This window comes from Balaenoptera borealis, assembly GCF_965194805.1.
Source record: "Balaenoptera borealis genome assembly, chromosome: 6".
NCBI lineage: Eukaryota > Metazoa > Chordata > Mammalia > Artiodactyla > Balaenopteridae > Balaenoptera > Balaenoptera borealis.
The window spans coordinates 77157993-77176027 of record NC_138863.1 but is presented as its reverse complement, the minus strand read 5'-3'; the positions used below and the strand labels follow the sequence as shown (position 1 = coordinate 77176027).

At 34.1% G+C, this 18035-nt stretch overlaps 1 protein-coding gene across 7 annotated transcripts in view; it reads left to right on the top strand.

Annotated features, from left to right (window-relative positions):
* Window positions 1–18035, top strand: part of GALNT13 (polypeptide N-acetylgalactosaminyltransferase 13) — a 545878-nt gene that overhangs the window by 20354 nt on the left and 507489 nt on the right. For all 7 annotated transcript variants that reach the window (XM_082395756.1, XM_082395754.1, XM_082395758.1 and 4 more), the window contains one exon: window positions 14444–14514. The gene's annotated coding sequence lies outside the window, so the exon portion shown is untranslated. The remainder of the gene's footprint in view (window positions 1–14443; window positions 14515–18035) is intronic.

Here is an 18035-nt window from a genome sequence, read left to right as displayed (position 1 = left end):
AGCAGGGCTGATGCCCACTATGTGTGTATGTGTGTGTGTGTGTGTGTGTGTGTGTGTGTGTGTGCGTGTGTGTGCCCATGCACGCACGAGCATGCGTGTTCCACAAAGGGCTTCTACTGAAAGTTGAGTTTTTCTTTTTATGGGTTTCCTGGGTATTTATTTTATGGACTATTGATTTACAATATTGTGCTTTAGGTATACAGCAAAGTGATTCAGTTATACATACATATATACACATACAAATTATTTTTCAGATTTTTATCCATTGTAGGTTATTATAAGATATTAAATATAGTTTGCTGTGCTGTACAGTAAGTCCTTGCTGTTTATCTATTTTATATATACTAGTGTGTATCTGTTAATCCCATACTCCTAATTTATCCCCCCCCACCACTTCCCCTTTGGTAACCATAAGTTTGTTTTCTGTGTCTGTGAGTCTGTTTGTTTTATAAATAAGTTCATTTGTATCATTTTTTTAGATTCCACATATAAGTGATGTCATATAATATTTGTCTTTCTCTGTCCGACTGACTTCACTTAGTATATAATCTCTAGGTCCATCCCTGTTGCAACAAATGGCAATATTTCATTCTTTTTTATGGCTGAGTAATATTCCATTGTTTATATATACCACATGGTCTTTATCCATTCCTCAGTTGATGGACACTTAGGTTGCTTCCATGTATTGACTATTATTGTAAGTAGTGCTGCTGTGAACATTGAAGTGCATGTATCTTTTCCAATTAGAGTTTTCATATTTTCCGGATATATGCTCAGGAGTGGGGTTGCTGGATCATATGGTAGTTCTATTTTTAGTTTTTTAAGGAAACTCCATACTGTTTTCCATAGTGGCTGCACCAATTTACATTCCTGCCAATAGAGTAGGAGGGTTCCCTTTTCTCCACACCCTCTCCAGCATTTATTATTCGTAGACTTTTTGATGATGGCCATTCTGACTTGTGTGAGGTGATACCTCATTGTAGTTTTGATTTGCATTTCTCTAATAATTAGTGATGTTGAGCATCTTTTCATGTGCCTGTTATCTATATGTCTTCTTTGGAGAAATGTCTATTTAGGTCTTCTGCCCATTTTTTGATTGGGTTATTTGTTTCTTTGATATTAAGCTGTGTGAGTGGTTTGTGTATTTTGGAAATTAAGCCCTTGTCAGTAGCATCATTTGCAAATATTTTCTCCCATTCTGTAGGTTGTCTTTTCATTTTGTTTATGGTTTCCTTTGCTGTGCAAAAGCTTATAAGTTGGATTAGGTCCCATTTGTTTATTTTTGCTTTTATTTCTTTTGCCTTGGAAGACTGATCTAAGGAAATATTGCTACTATTTATGTCAGAGAATGCTTTACCTATGTTCTATTCTAGGATGTTTATGTTGTCATGTCTTATATTTAAGTCTTTAAGCCATTTTGAGTTTATTTTTGTGTATAGTGTAAGGGAGTGTTCTAACTTTATTGGTTTATATGCGGCTGTCCAGCTTTCTCCTGGGTGTTTTTGAGTGTGGCTCTCCATGATCTCTTGGAAACCACTCAAGTTACTTATTTTATGATAATTCAGATTTATTATTGACTGTTAGTTGTTTTATTAACTTTAGAGTTTGTTTTGACCTTTTGTTGGACCAAATTAAGTTTTGGTCTAACTTTTTTAAACTTCCCTATCTAAAACCTTATCTTCATTATAACTTTCTTTTTAGGTTTAATTCAATAGTTTTGAGTTTTTAGCCAATCTTCCAGGTTCACACCTTCAATTTATTAGAAAGTTCATGAATTCCTATCTTTTTGCTGATACCCATATATAGAGCTCCCTTTGCAGGGCCAGGTGTGTTTATTGAAATGGCCTGATGCCAACAACATTTCACCACCACCAGCTCGTCATATACCTTTTCACTTTCTCACTCCTCTTCACAATAACACACCCTAAAACCCCCCCATTTAGTCATTTTTTAGCTGATGTTATTTTCTGTCCATCTATTTTTTTTATCATACATGTATTTAGCACTTGCCTAGGAAAAAAAATTATGTGATTTTAATAAAGTTGTATGCATCTGTATTTTATTATAAATCTCTAAATACCCATGCACTTTTAATTGGCCAGAGGGCTACATCTCACAATAACTTGATATATAAAATTGTGGGCTAATAAAATGTTGCCACATTTTAATACGGAAGTGCACTTCACTGCTGCATGAAATGATTCCTGCTTAAGCAGTCAGTATACATAATCAGTTAATAAATCTGGCTAGTGGTTTTGGGGTCTACTTGGTTTAAGACACTATGTAAATGCAAGATCAGGAGCTTCCAAAATTTCGTTAAGAGGCACATACTTACAGATGGGTTTTCAGCAAGGGGTTCACGTGCACTGCATGCAATTACTGAGTGCTTTTGCAATTCTAAAGCCCTGGGGGTCCACGTGGCAAAATCCTTTTTTCTTTGGGTCTGCCCTTCTTTCTTTCTGTCAAGTCTCTGCCTTACTGAAGTCTCATACTATTAAAAAGATGACTTTCTCTTTCCTGCTTCTAGGGGTTATGTCCTCATTCGAAATGAACAACATTTAACATTTGCAAAATAGAGCTACGTATTTTCATAAGGCCAAGCCATTCTGTCAAGAAAGGGTCTCTTATACCATAAAAAATATAAATGTCAAATCTTTCCATGTGAACAATATTACAAATTTATTAATAAGGGGCATTAATTAGAGACGTTGTTATCGTGTAGAATGTTTACTTTTTCTTCTCTGTGTTTTTCAGCAAAGGCATTCAGACTGTGTTATTCGTGGCTGTATTCTATAGGAAAATGTGTGCCTTTACCACTGTGCGGGGGCTTCAAGGACAGTGAGCTTCTTCAGTAGCTAAAATTCTCATCTGATGATATGCTTGGCTGATTGCCATCAAGCAAGTCATTCAGAGTACTTAAGAATTCTGATTTCACACACCGTGTGTCAGTCTCAGGGGTAAAATTCACACTGCACCCCAACTTCAAACTTTTTCACGTGTTAACTTTCTCAATCCAGGTTCACACCTTCAAGTCATTAGGAATTTCATGAATTCCCGCCTCCTTGCTGACACCCATATATAGAGCTCCCTAGGCAGGGCCAAGTGGCCCAATATCAACATCAATAACAACAGAAAGGAAGGAAGGGAAGAAAAGGAGCTTGTATCCCTAGAATGATTCCGTGCTGCGCTTGGCCTGTTCTCCCTCCCTTTAAGCAGCTGCAGTCCTGTGGCTTGTGCCTCAGACCCCTTCACTGACCTTGGCTTACAGTGCTGTTAAATCTGAGTAAGGCAAAGCTTTCCTTTTTCCTTCCAGCAAGTCTCGGGAGTGAGATCGTGTCACTGGCATTTATCCTCTGACCCTCAGCTCTGTTTCTCCTTGAAAGGGCACTAATCAAGTTGTCCCACTATGGATGCTCATGAAGCATTTAACATAAGTACATACATTTTTCTTTCTGCAGTATAATGAATCCTTCCTTTCATCGTCCTAAATTGTAGATGTATATCTACATCCGTCTTTAATAGATTATGAAATGCGAGAAGGCCGTCAAACGTAGTTCTTTTTGTGCTGTACCTAGCAAAGTGTCCTACACAGTTAAGTCCTTCCTACACGCATTAATTAGATTGCACATGTACAGAGAGGTCCCCTAGGCCTTCCAAAGCTGTAGACGCTACTTTGGAAAATGATGCAGGCCCAGAAGGATTTAGGTCAAATTTTTATCTGGCTTTCCCAGAAGGATAGTTGAAAATGCCTTTCTACTGTGCTGTATTAATCTCTTCCTTGTGATGTTTTTCCCTCTCACTTTCCATTGTCAGCTCGTCAAAGATTGTGCACTTTCTGTACTTCTTGTCAAACTCATTGGGTATTTGACATAGCAGTGGCTTTGTGATTTTCACCAGAGTGGCCCAAGAGTTCTGCCACCTCTGTCATTTTAAAGAATTTGTCTGCAACTTGTTTCCTTTGCAAGGGATGTAAATCGCAGAGTTTAAGATTGAAAGGGATCTTGAGGGTGATCCTGTCACCCCACCTTCCCTCAGTCAAAGTGGTGCCTAATCTAAACCCAAGACTGACATCTTTCTTTAAAATAAAGTTACTCCACATCGTGTAGTCCATTACCTACTCCACACTGCCAATAGGGGGATCTCACTACATATAATTCTGGGCATGTAACTCCTGAGTGTAAAAACCTATGAAAGTTCTACAGGTTAAATTTAAAATTCTTTAGTATTGATATATCATTCAAAACCCTTCATAGAGATTTATCCCAATGAGTTTTGCAGCCTCACTTCTCATTTGTTACCCTCTCCTAATCTATTTTAAGGATTCACTGAATTATCTCTTTGTTACCTGGACATGGCATAGATATCCATGACTGTTTCTTTGCTCGCACTGCTTTGTAGCCTTGAATTACCTATCTTGTCCTTTCAAGGATCAGCTTAAATGCTAACTCTTTTTACAGGATTTCCCCAGTCTCCAGGGCAGAATTTTTTCTATTCCTTTTTCCAGTTCCCACAGTACTTTGTTCTTATTGCTGTTGCTAACTTATACTATGTTATCATGGTTTTGTCTTCCTCTGTCTCCGATTTTAAATTATAATCTTTTTCACAGTGGAGGCACCACATTCCTCATTGTTCCCCCGAGGCCTACTAAAGTCCATAATATAGCTAGTTATTCAATAAATGTCTTGAAAACATTGATTCAGTAGGATAAAGGGCTGTGAATTTAATGATGCTCTATTGAATGAATCTTTGTGACACTCCTCATATCTGTTTCTAGAATATGATGGGAATATAAAAATATTAGCATAATCTATTCCAAAGATAATCACCACAAATTTATCAAAATAGTGGGTTCAAGAGGGTATTTAAAAAACATTTAATTCCAGCAACAAGCCACAACTTGAAGTCCCTTTCAGCATTTCTGGAGAGTGGACCTTCAACTTCTTGAATTCTTCATTTGGCCCTTTCTTAGGGAAGCCCATTCTATTTTGTCATTCTTTATAGTAAGAGGGCTTTTCCTTATGCTGAGCTTAAATTCTATTCCTTGTGACTTTTCTCATTGGTCTTATTGGTCTTAGTTCTGCTTTTTGGGAGCACAGAAAACAAATTTAAGCCGTTTTCCACATTGTCAGTTCAGCCTTCAGGTTTCTGCTATATATTCTGTTTTACAGGCTGAATGGCCCCGAATTCCACTGTGTGTGTGTGTTTGTATGTGCACATAAATACACACACACACACACACACACACACATATATATATATCTCCATGTTTTATACATATATATATATATAACTTCTGTGTTAGTGCACGATCAGCCAGAAAGCAATCGGAAATCATTTTAACTGGATGTAAGATAACTTGCATAGATAGAGGTAGAGACAGAGACAGAAAAATAGGTTACCATATAAACAATTCACATTCTGGTCAGTATATGTTCATATATATAATTTTAGATTTTACATAAATAAAGGATGACAAATATTGCGTTATACTTCTAGATTCTAAATTCTAGGATGATCACATTTTCTGGTTATTTTATTGCTATGCAAGAAATTATCCATACATTTAGTGGCTTAAAAATAGCAATTTATTCTAATCTCTCATTGTTCTGTGGGTTGACGGAGCTCAGCTGGGAGATCCTCATTTGGGGTCTCTCATGTAGTTGCCATCAGGTGGTGGCTGGGACCGGAGTCATCTAAAGGCCGGATGAACTGGACGCCAGTATGGTTTCTTTACTCACATGTCTGATGCCTTGCGCTCCTCAGAATGCCCTCTCTCTCCAGCAGAGTGACCTGAACTTCTTCCATGGCAGCTGAGGTCTCCAAGAGGCAGAAGACAGAAGATGCGAGTTAAGGGTTACTCCTGGTCTGGTACAGTGTTGCTTCTATCATATCCTCTTGGTCAAAGGAGTCCTAGTGTCTGCTCAGATTCCAGGAGGTAAAGAAATAGCTTCATCTTGTGATGGGCGAGTGTCAAGCTCACATTGCAGAAGACCATGCAGAATGGGACATGTTGTGGTCGTCTTTGGAAGATACAACCTGCCACACTCTATATTTGGATGGTGTAGTGGAGTTAAGGATGCACTTTCAATCAGTTTTAACTTATTCTCAGAAGAAGTGAATACAAATGTGTACATTTAAACAGTGGTGTAAAACATGAAGAAAGCACCAAAATTGACCATAAAACATAATAGAAAACTAACTCACATCCTCTACCTAAAGTTCATCACATATTTACACTACATTTCTAATTGGATCTCATGATTTGAAAAGTCCCAGTTGTAAATTAGGTTCAAAAGAAACTTCACTTAAAAAAAAAGCTAATATCTAAATAATCTTTAGTTTCTGGCAATTCATTTTTAGTGTGTAATATAATCTCTCCTGCTACTGTTAAAGCAATTTCATTACTTGGAGTCTAACTTTAAAAATAATGCTTCATACAATTAAATATAACTAAACTACTAGGTATTTCCTTTTATGAAATATAAATGTTTCTATTTGAGCCATTTTTAATGTATTGTAATTTCCTAAATGTTAATTCTTTCCATTTCTCTCCTCTGAATTCCTTTGAATTTTTTTTCATTTTAAGTATTAGTTGACATATGAACCCTAACATTTGCTAATATATTCTGGTCAAATAATCATTAAATCCTTGACAGAGAAACATTTTCTTTATTCTTACCTGCAAATTCTCAAGTAGTTGTATTTATCACTTAGAAATTGTGTCCAGTGTTTGCCCAGAGTGGCCTGAAGAAATTAGTGCTTTATTTTTCCCTCACAAAATATGAAGCCTTGATGTCAGCAGTCCAAGCCTGAGAAGCCTGGCTCTTTAATGTCACCAGGGATCTTGGATTCTTGTAGACATTTTAAGATCTCAAAATAGCTGCCAGAGTTCCAATCATATCTACATGTTGGGCAGGCAAAGGCCAAAGAGCGTGAAGTACATATAGCATCTAAGGCCGGAGAGAATAAATATTGGGGAGGCAACTGGTAGGTCCAGCCATATCACATCAAAAAAATCACATTTTATTAACTTTTTGAGAATTTAATCTTACTGCTTATTTATGCCCCAATTTTGTCTATACTAGTCTCCAGCTCTTTTAATGCTGAAGTTCTGCCTGATTTATAGCTCTGTATTTGGTTCTTACATATGCAGTGTGTTGCCTTCGTTCCCTCTGAGTTTTCAAGCTAGTATTCTTTCTTTTTGAATTATAAGATTTTATATATATATATATATATATATATATATATATATTTGCAGAAGGTTTGCAAAATTAAGTAAAATATTAAAAAGTAAGTTCATATTACTTATATTTTTACATTATTCAGAGATTATAACTATTAACATTTTGCTGTATAGTCCTCCAGTCTTTCTGAATTTTATACATATATTTGTGTATATGTAAATACATGTGTGTATACATATTTATAATTATTTACACAATTGCTACTTTATTCATCATGTTATTTTAGAAAGTATTTATATTGTTTAAAAATATATTGATATATTGAAGATTTCTGCATATAAATAAATACTGTTTGAGACATGAGTTCTGTGGGTGCCTGGCATTCTATCATCTACACAAACCACACCTTACTTAGTTGATCTCTAATTGTTAGACACTCTAGTTGCTTTTAAGGATTTACAGTTATAAATATTATAAATGACACTGATGAAGTTCTCTGAACATAAATCTGCCTGAATCTCTAATCTGTTCTTGGAAAAACTTCATGAAAGTGAAGTGTGTCAAAAGATAGAGATATGTAAAGGAAGAGGTGAAATTTTTACAGTGAGTAGAAAGTAATGAGGGAAGGATATAAAATAAGTCATGCTTTACTGTGTGTTTGCTGAGAGTGGGGTTAAGTGAGTTAAGCAAACATGTTTCACCTTTCATCTCTGAGGATGAAGGAACCAACATCTTCTCATACCTCTGCCGGTGAAGCAGGGGATGAAGGTGAAGGCATTCAGTGTTCTTTACAAGAGAGGCTAGTGAATGTTTGGAACAATCACTTTGCCAGTTCCTTGAACATTCAGTGGAAGAAAAGTGAAATAAAGTAAAGGGAACAAAGAATTGACTGAGAACCCCCTTGAGTTAGGAAACAGGTCTTGACTTCTCAACTGGGTGAATAGAGAAGAGGGACGGATGAAACAGTCTTCAGTTAGGGAATGCCACAGTGTAGACACTGTCTGCAAGGTAAGCACACTGTCAAAAATCAAGGGGTGAGGGTGTTCAGGATCTTGGTCAAGGCATTGCCTACTGTTTGAACCATGGAGTAGACCCGATATGGAATTATGCAGTGACTTAACTTGGCTAATGGACTTCAGGAGAATTACATTTTTAAATGCAATGTTGAGGAGATCCTGATTCGGCATGCTGTTCATGATAGAAGTTATCGTAGGGTTATTACCAAGCCGTATTTACAATAGAAAGTGTACAAGGAGTTGACTTAGGGCTCTTGAATGCCAAATGAAAATGGGGAGGGAGAGAGAGAGAACACAGTGATGACTTTAGAAGTTATAGATTAATCAGCTTGCTTTGATACTTGCTTTTATTCTAGGAAAATAGAATAAATCAAAAAGACATTTGATTTTTCATACACCTCAAAGGGCAGAACAAATGGGGGTAACAACCAACATGGCTTTAAAAGAAGTAAATCACTGCAAGTTCATCTAATTTTATTATCTGACACAATGACAGGACTTAAATATGAGGGGAAGGAAAAGAGTTCATATGTCTTCATTTCAGTAAGGTTTAGTTTTTATCTCATATGACCTTCTCATCAACTAGTAAAGAAAATGTAGTCTTGGGTAAAGGGAGGGATGGTTTGTTATGTGTTATTGAATCAGTGACCTGCCAGGGCAGACCAACTGAGACTCCAGAAGGGTTGATTGGGTGCTTATACTGAATAATATTTGTATTAATCTCCAGAACTTAATAATACAAAATATGGATTCTACAGACTAGGAAGGTTGCTAAATCTGTGTGAATTTGCAAGAATACAAAGTAAATATAGGAAAAAAGAAAGGTGGCTAAAGTAACTTGAAGACTGATGAAAACTATCAATTAAGGTGGCACTTAAAATGCTAATATCTAACATACTAAAATGTAAATGGTAGTATCTAGACATACTGATGCATTGTTGCTATAAATTAGAAATGAGACCTGGTAGAGGGGCTTGGATTATTCAGGGGTCTCTAGTGTTTTCTGTCTTTGCTTGCATCACTCGTCATGTAGTAATCAATCCTCTTGTATGTTCTCAGTTACAAGACTGTAACATATCTTCATCTATTTTCTTCCTTAGGTCCTGTAAAATCTCAACTGTTGCTTCCTAAGAAAATAGGAAGTGTTAATTCCTCCAAAAATAAATAACTATTTTACTAAAACTGCTCTGTTTCCATGCTTTTCCATACGAACAATTTTTTACTTCAAGGTCAAAGTTTTGGCTAACCTCTTTGTAGACATTTTAAAAGGTAAACTCAACACTTGTAACACCAAGAATGCATAAAGCTTAATTCAAGACATGACAATATGAAGAACTAGGGCCAAATCAGGATACAAACACGCAAAAAATACTGTGTCACAACTGCAAATGGCTGCAGTGACTGTAAAATATAAACTGATTGTGGGGTTGTTCAAATATGAGAATTTTGTGCATCTGTGTTAATAAAATATAGTTGAGCAAATTTTAACAGCCTCATGCTATTTGATCTAGCAATTTCCCTTCTGGGTATTTTATCCTGAGGAAACAATCATGCTATGGCAGAAGATACATTCAGAAGGACCTTTGCAGTGTTTTTTATTTTTTGGTAACTGATACTTGATAACAAGTTATAGATAAAAAATATTAAATCAATGATGGCATCTATGGGATACCAATCAGTGAAATAATTTTGCATTGTAATGATAAACAAACATAATGTTGTCACGGAATGAAATTCACAATAGAGTAAAAAAAAAAGAATTATGAGTTTATATTGTATAAGTCTTTAAATAATGGTTTGGAAATAAAGAGTAAATATATTGTTTGAAATGAAATATATTGTTTTAGGAATTAAGGGCGATTTTTATTTTTTTATGTTTCTTTTTTTTCCTGAATTTGAAAAAAACATAAGTTGGTAATTTTGATTTAGAAAAACAGTCATATAAGGAAGAAACACTTACACTGATGACCTTCAAGGACTGTTTGATAATCTTTTTTTTTTCTTTAATTGCTGAACACTTTTATTTGTGCATATCACTTTATTATTTAACTTTACGTTACTGAATTCACTGACTGTAATATTGTTTGTATGGTTTATTTAAAAACCCAAAGCTAAATTCCATATTTACTTTCATTCTCCTTTATTTTATGAATTTAATATGCATATATAAATATATGTTATTAAAAAGATATCTGATTTAAATATATGCATATTTAATATATGAATTATATATAATATATAAAATGCAGGAGAATGTGTATATATATCTGGATTTTTGTTATTTTAGTTGTCCAAAAACATTGAGCAATGATTCTGATTTGTTTTTTAACTTCTTAATTTTTTTCTTAATTTAAAAACACTTCATTGATTATCTCTTCGGCTATTTTTCTGTGATCCCAAAATATCTCAATGAAAGTAAGACATTTATTTATTTCTACCTATTTCCTCTAATTTAAAATTTTGATATAGCTTCAAACATACAGAAAATTGTAATTATTATACTTAAGAACCCTGAATACTCTCTGTCCAGATTCGTTAGTTATTTACATTTTACCCCTTGTGCTTTATTATTTCTGTTTCTGCTTGCTCTTTCTCTCTCCATATATATCTTCATATATATATATAGATAGATATAGATATGCGTTGTATAATTACATAATTATATATACATATACGTATGTATATATGTACATATATATAATGTTTCCCTGAATCCTTTGAGAATAAGTTACATGCAACATGCTTCTTTACTTGAAGGACTTTAATGTGTATTTCCTAAGAATAAGGACATTTTCCTATATAACCACAGTACAGTTGTAAAAATTAAGAATATCATTTTTAACAAAATACTATTATATAACTCACGGTGCATCTAGGATCACACGTGCATTTGGTTATCATGTCTTTTTAAAATTTCCTTCAATCTGGAACATTTCTTCAGTTTTTAATGACTTTGAAGAGTTCAGGCCACATATTTTTAGACTTTCATCAATTTGGGTTTTCCTGATATTTCCTAATTATTGATTCAGTTTACACATTTTTGGCAGACATACCACAGAAGTGATGTTGTGTCCTTCTCAAGTGCATCATACTTGGAGACTTGTCACGTGTGTTTGTGCCGTTTTGATGATGTTGTCTTCGATCATTTAGTTAAGGTGATCTCTGCCAAGTTTCTCCATTGTTTTCTCCATTGTAATTAGTAAGTGATTTGGGGAAGATACTTTAAGACTATGGAAATATCCTGTTTGTCAACACACTTTCACCCATGAGTGCTGATCCGCAGGTGTTTTCTTGACTAAATCAGTTAACTATAATGTGTGCTTAGTGGTGATTTTCTAACTCCAAGGTATATTCTACAGAAGGGAAGAGTTTTCCAATTCTTCCTTATATACTTTCTTTTATTTATATTTTATATTCTGTAATGAAGTTTAATTCTTCATAATTATTTATTCTGATTTTCCAATTGTCCCAGATTTGACTTGTGAGAATTTCTTGAAGCCGGGGTCTAAGTCCTTTTGACTTAGCCCCATCATTTTAAAATGCCTTATTCCTCCCCAAGAAAAAAAATGTTGTCACCTTGAATTCCGTATACTTTTAAGTCTTCTCCTTGTGTTCACGTTATAATGTGTCAGGATAATTTTTCAACATTTTCACAGTTTCAGTGGACTTTCTGAGAGTGAATTTTGTGTCACTCTTAGGACCTTTGTTTTCTTCTTCTCTCTCCCTCAGTTTCTAGACCCTTTAGATAGATCACTGTAATACATATAGTGGGAGCTTGAAAGATAGCTCTGTTAGAAATTGGTGTTTAATTTTCTGTTTACGGGTAAGCTGACATTTTTATTATCCTTCAACTTCCAGTTATGCTGAAGGCCTAGGATTTGTGTGTTTTTATTTGTTTTTGTTGGCCATATATTTTAGTGTGTGTGAAGAGTTTCAGATTTAGGTGGCTGCTATTACCACAATTATCCCAAATTACAGGTCTATGTTTTTTAAGCATTCTACAAAACATATTGATATTTTAAGTTATTTGCAATATGCCATGATATAACCAGAATGTGTGGGCTGCATTGCTTTACCTTTAGTGGTCACTGTTCTCTTAATCTAGTTTATTTAATTAAATTAAAGATTTTTTCTTTATCATTATAATTATTTTGTCGAATAGTACACCTATCAACCCAGGAGGTATCTCTCTGAAAGATGTGTCCATTGTAAATGAAAAATCATGATTTGAGATGATTAATGCTTATGACTATGTACCAGTCAAGTGTGTTTTAAAATTTCTCCTTTAGCTTTAAAAATTATCAAATATATATTTAAATACCTGGAAATTCAAGCCCATGAAATTTTAAATTGTATATGTAGGTTAAAATAAGGTAATCAATAACACCTGATTAGGAGAGTATAGTGAAATGTAGTTAGAAGCAGTCACTTCAACTAATGAAATATGCTCTTGGAGGATAATTAATATTATTCTTCCTGTTTCACAGCAAAGAGGTCTGATTGTAGTTGGTAGGTAAAGGGGTTTTTTGGATCAGGAGCAAAACTCTCTGGTGCTTGACAACTGCAGAGTAGAAGACAATTTGCAAAAGTAGGAATTACATGAGTGCAGGAGGCATGTCCCATGTGAGACTGGCAACCATTTCTCTGCTCTCTGGAAGCTGTGAACTCAGCCTTAAGATATCTTTGCTCTTTCAAAAAAAAAAAAAAAAAAAAGAAATTAGAACTCTTATGAGAAATCTCTTGCTTTTGAATATTTTTTAACATGCCCCAGTTTGCAACTTCTGCCCTGCAGGAGGTGTAGGGGCTAGTAGGTGTTGTAGTGGAAGAAACTGGGGTCGGAAAAGCTGGCTTTGAGTCCAGGATCACCCCTATTAGCTGTGTCAGATTGGGCAAGTCATGGAATTAGTGTTAACTTCAGTTCTCTTGCCTAAGAGGATGACTGTGCTAAAGCATGAAGAAATACACAGACCTGCTAATTGTTATAACTTTATAATTCTATTGAAATTATGTGTGGACATGAGTTTGTACCTTCTATTAAGCTCTGAGTTTTAAACTTAGAAAAATGAAATTTATAAAAATACATGGTTTCTTAAAAACTTTTTGACTTACTTTTGACCTTTAACTATAAATTCGCTAACTATCTCTAGTTTCCTCCTTTTGAGAAGCTCTCTGTTGAGGATTAGTAAAATCATTCATTCCTGTAGCAGGTAGAGGCCAGTGCCATCCTGTTGTCTTTCACACACTAGAGGAAGATAAATTAATTAGACGTTCGACTCAGAATGCCTGTTCTGCTGTTGAACTGTTGATTTGGTAAGCTAGTATTTCTGCTTAGTCCTATAAACAACTAAATATCTGGGCGGAAATTCTGCTGGTTGCTGAAAACTAATGTCTCTCTAAAGATGCTTGCTACTTTGTATTGTCCATAGTGTGTTTAATCTGTCTGAAACAACATGTTGTACTTTGAAGAGTTACTTTAATTATCATTACGTTGTGTTTTGTTTTGTTTCATTTGAACAGTTCTTTTATAAAACAGTATACCCAGAAGCATAAAATTCACTTAAGCTGAAATATTTTGCACTTTGAAATTACTGTGCTTTCCCTAACACCTCTCCCCTAAAACGAACACATTAATTAATGAAATCTGATTAAATAACTTTCTCCTTATAATTGGCCTTCTGAAAAAAAAAGAAATGAATGTTTGTCTATTTTTGTGAGGTGTGCAAGTGGCATGCCTGCATTTTTCTCAGTACATTGTTTTCAATTAGAATTGAAATGCAGTTACAAAGTGAATTGGTGTAATTCTCTGCATAAATCAAGCAAAATTCTCCTCCGACTCTGATCTTCATATATTAGACAAAAGTACATTTGCAAAACTTGAATTATGTAATAACTACCTAAAATCTCCAACTAAATTTACTTATAAATATCTCATTTTTGAATTGTTTTTATGTTATTCTGGCTTGTTCTGGGGGCCTGTGTTTTTTTGCCCCCAGAACATTGGAAGCCAATGTGCAGATTCATCTTAAGAGTGTCCTCCTTGACTGATGTATAGAATGTTTGCATATAGTTGGGAACATTTCTGTTCATCAGCCCATTATAATATACTAGATGTATAATCTATATTTTGCAAAAGCTCATTTCGGTATGTTAAAATATGTGGTGTCTAAGTGAGTGTTGTTCTGGATTAGTTTTTCTGTGACCTTGGCAAATTGCTTACTCTTTTGCATTTCTTTCTTTTCACAGATGCATTTTGTAGGAGTATTTTGAGGATGAATGTTTGCAAATCATTTTGAAATTGCCAAGTGCCACATACAGTAAGTAATATGTATTTTTATTTTTCCACTCAATTGCAGTCATGCTGAATAAATTTGGCAGACAGTCAGGAAGAATACATTTCTATTTACAGTTCTTGATATTTGTGAATACTGAGGAAAAATGTATATAAAAGATAAAGATTTGAGCTATTTGCTAGTCTGAATTAAGTTGTATAATTTCAAGATTTCTAATGACTGATTTTATATTTGTTCTATGTACATAACTGGTACATAATATTTATCACTTTTTATTTAAGTGAGTTTTTTTCCTTTTAATCATAAGTTGACAAGCATGAAGAAAAATTAGTGTTATTAGCCAGTGTTGCTATGGAGATTTTAAATAGGAGTACAGAATTAAATATTTGGATTTGCTGAGGATTAAGATTTGCTGTGTATCAGGCATTTATATATTTTGTCCTAATTCTCCCCAAAATATTTTAAGATTACTATTTTTATTCCCATTTTATAAATGAGAAAACAGATCCAAGAAGTTTTAATAACTTGTTCAATATCTATTCAAAGTGAAGACCTGGGCTTTGATCAAAACACACAGCTTTTCAAAAAATATTACCTTCACCAACAACTTAGAAAAAGTTAAATTAATTTTATTTAAGAGCCTGAATATTTAAATATTTATTTAATATTTAATAAGAATACAAACATTTTCTAATTATTTCTTTGGATTTTTGTTTTGCTTAAGCAGTATCATGGAAATGTTGCAAATTTTTTTTCTGTATCGTCTGTCATGTCATTACTTCCATTTCAAATGATGCTTTCAATTCCTGACTTGGATGGCTTTGAACTAGTAGGAAATAAGTGAAAATGTTAATTCTGAAAGAAAGTTAATGAATCACCTAAATTATTCTTTGATGAAAAGTGTTTAGAATTAGAGTTCTGAAATTCTCTAAAAGTCATCTTTCATTTATTAAAAAAAGCAAGTGCTCTTATATTATTATTTTAAAGTTGGAAGGAACCATAGAATCATAGAGTCCTAGCCTCTGCATGCTCAAATTCCTTGTTTGATGAATTGGGATAATCTGGAGGACAGTTCGAAATTAAAATTTCCAAAAAATGTAGAGGCAATGATGTCAGTATTGATGTTTGTACATTGTCTCCCAGTATAACTGCTTCAAAAAAAAAAAAACAACAGGTGGCATAGTGTAGTGTTTTAAGAATTTTGACTCTGGATTCAAACTTCCTGGGTTTAAATTCTGGATTTATCACTTTTTAGCTGTGTGACTTTGAATAAATTACTTTAAAATATCTCTTTAAAATGGATATAAGATTAAGAACTACTGAATTTGTGGTGAGTTAATACATGTAAACTATAGCACAATTTCATCTACATGGTTAATGCTTGATAAATGTTCATGGTTATTAAATTGGAATTGATTCATTTGGGTATTTCAATTCAAGTATGTTTGTTAATAAGCATCATAACTTCATGATCACGTCATATAAAATATACAACAAAGGTACTCAGTGAATACTGTTGATTGACATGCTCAAAAAGAAACTAAACTTCAGCTTTCTTCATACACAAATCAAGATGCTCTTAGTGGATACTTTTCCTCCTTTGAACTCTTAGTGAAGAAACAAGCTATTTAGTCAAACAATATGTATATCCTATTATGTGGTGATTGCAAATCTAGACTGAAAGTGTGTTTGTGTGCTTTTTGGAGAAAAGAGGGGGAAGTTGTGTGCTTATGGAATCTGAAAAGCTTGTTTTGAAGGAAGCCAGGCAAACTTATAGATACAGAATAAAGAGAATTGTTAAAATGATTGTCAAATAATTTGGAGGAACAACCTCATCCAATGTTTTGTTAAACGATTCTGGAAATTGAAGGGATGTGGGCAAGAAAAAATATATATTAAGTATCGACTCTATCCCATGCACTTTGCATTCAACATCTAAGTTAATGTAAGCAATAATATCATGAGGTAGATATGATATTATCTCAATTTTCATGTGAGGAAAATGCACCACAGAAAGTTTAAATCTGTCATTCATGGGAATGAAGCTTGAGGTTTATCTAACTTTTTATTGAAGCATAATTGACATAAACATTGTGTTAGTTTCAGGTGTACAACATGATTCAATATTTGTATATATTGCAAAATGATCAGCACACAAAGTCTAGTTAACATCTATAACCACACATCCTTATACATTTTTCTTCTTGTGATAAGGACTTTGAACATCTACTCTCTTAGCAAATATCAAATATGCAATACAATATTATTAATTATAGTCACCATGCTGTACATCACATCCCCATGACTTTTTATTTTATAACTGGAAGTTTGTACTTTTGACCCCCATCACCCATTTCACCCACCCTTCACCCTCTCCTTTGGCAACCACCAATCTGTTCTCTGCATCTGTGAGCTTGGGGTTTTTGTTTGTTTTTAAATTCCACATTTAAATGAGATCATATGGTATTTAGCTTTCTCTGTCTAACTTATTTCACTTAGCATAATGCCCTCAAGGTCTGTTCATGTTGCAAATGGCAAGCTTTCATTCTTTTTCACGGCCGAATAGTATTCCATTGTGTGTATATATACATCTTCTTCATCCATTCACCCATTAGTGGACACTTAGGTTGTTTCCATATCTTGATCATTGTAAATAATGCTGCAGTGAACATGGGGGCACATATATCTTTTCAAGTTAGTGTTTTCATTTTCTTCTGATAAATACCTTGAAATGGAATTGCTGGAGCATGTGGTAGTTCTATTTGTAATTTTTTGAGGATCTTCCATACTATTTTCCACAGTGTTTGCACCAATTTACATTCCCACCAACCGTGCACAAAGGTTTCCTTTTCTCCAGATCCTCACCAACATTTGTTATTTCTTGTCTTTTTGACAATAGCCATTCTAATATGTGTGAGGTAATATCTCATTGACATTTTGATTTGCATTTCCCTGATGATTAGTGATGTTGAGCATCTTTCATGTGTTTGTTGACCATCTGTATGTCTTCTGTGGAAAAATGTCTAATTTGAATCTTCCACCCATTTTTTTAGAGGTTGATCTAATTCTAAAGCTTCTTTTCTTTATCCTCTTAACCTGATGTTGAGCACTGAAATTGTGACTGATCTTTCTTTTATTTGCCTAAAAACCTTACTCTCAAACCTCAGATCATAGATATTAATTCTTTAGTAAATAAGTAGTTGATAATTGAATTTCAACTAAATAAATGACAATTGCTTTATATTAAGTGTTGGTAGGACCACTCAGCAACCCAAAACTTATTACCTTGAAAAAAGTGCTGTCTGAGTACAGAAAACTTGAAAAATACCAAAGTTTCTTCCCTAAGGCCAGAGATCATATCTTATGCTTCTATTAATCTTACTTCATAGAATCTGAAGTGACTGAATGAACACACCTTTTTCTTGCAGTTCTTCAGCCACTTCATGCAATGCTGAGAGGTTTGAAGAGTCCAGCTTGACTTAATCATTCTCCTCCCTAGTCATCATTTTCAGGTGTGTTCAAACTCAGGGACATCCTTAACAAAA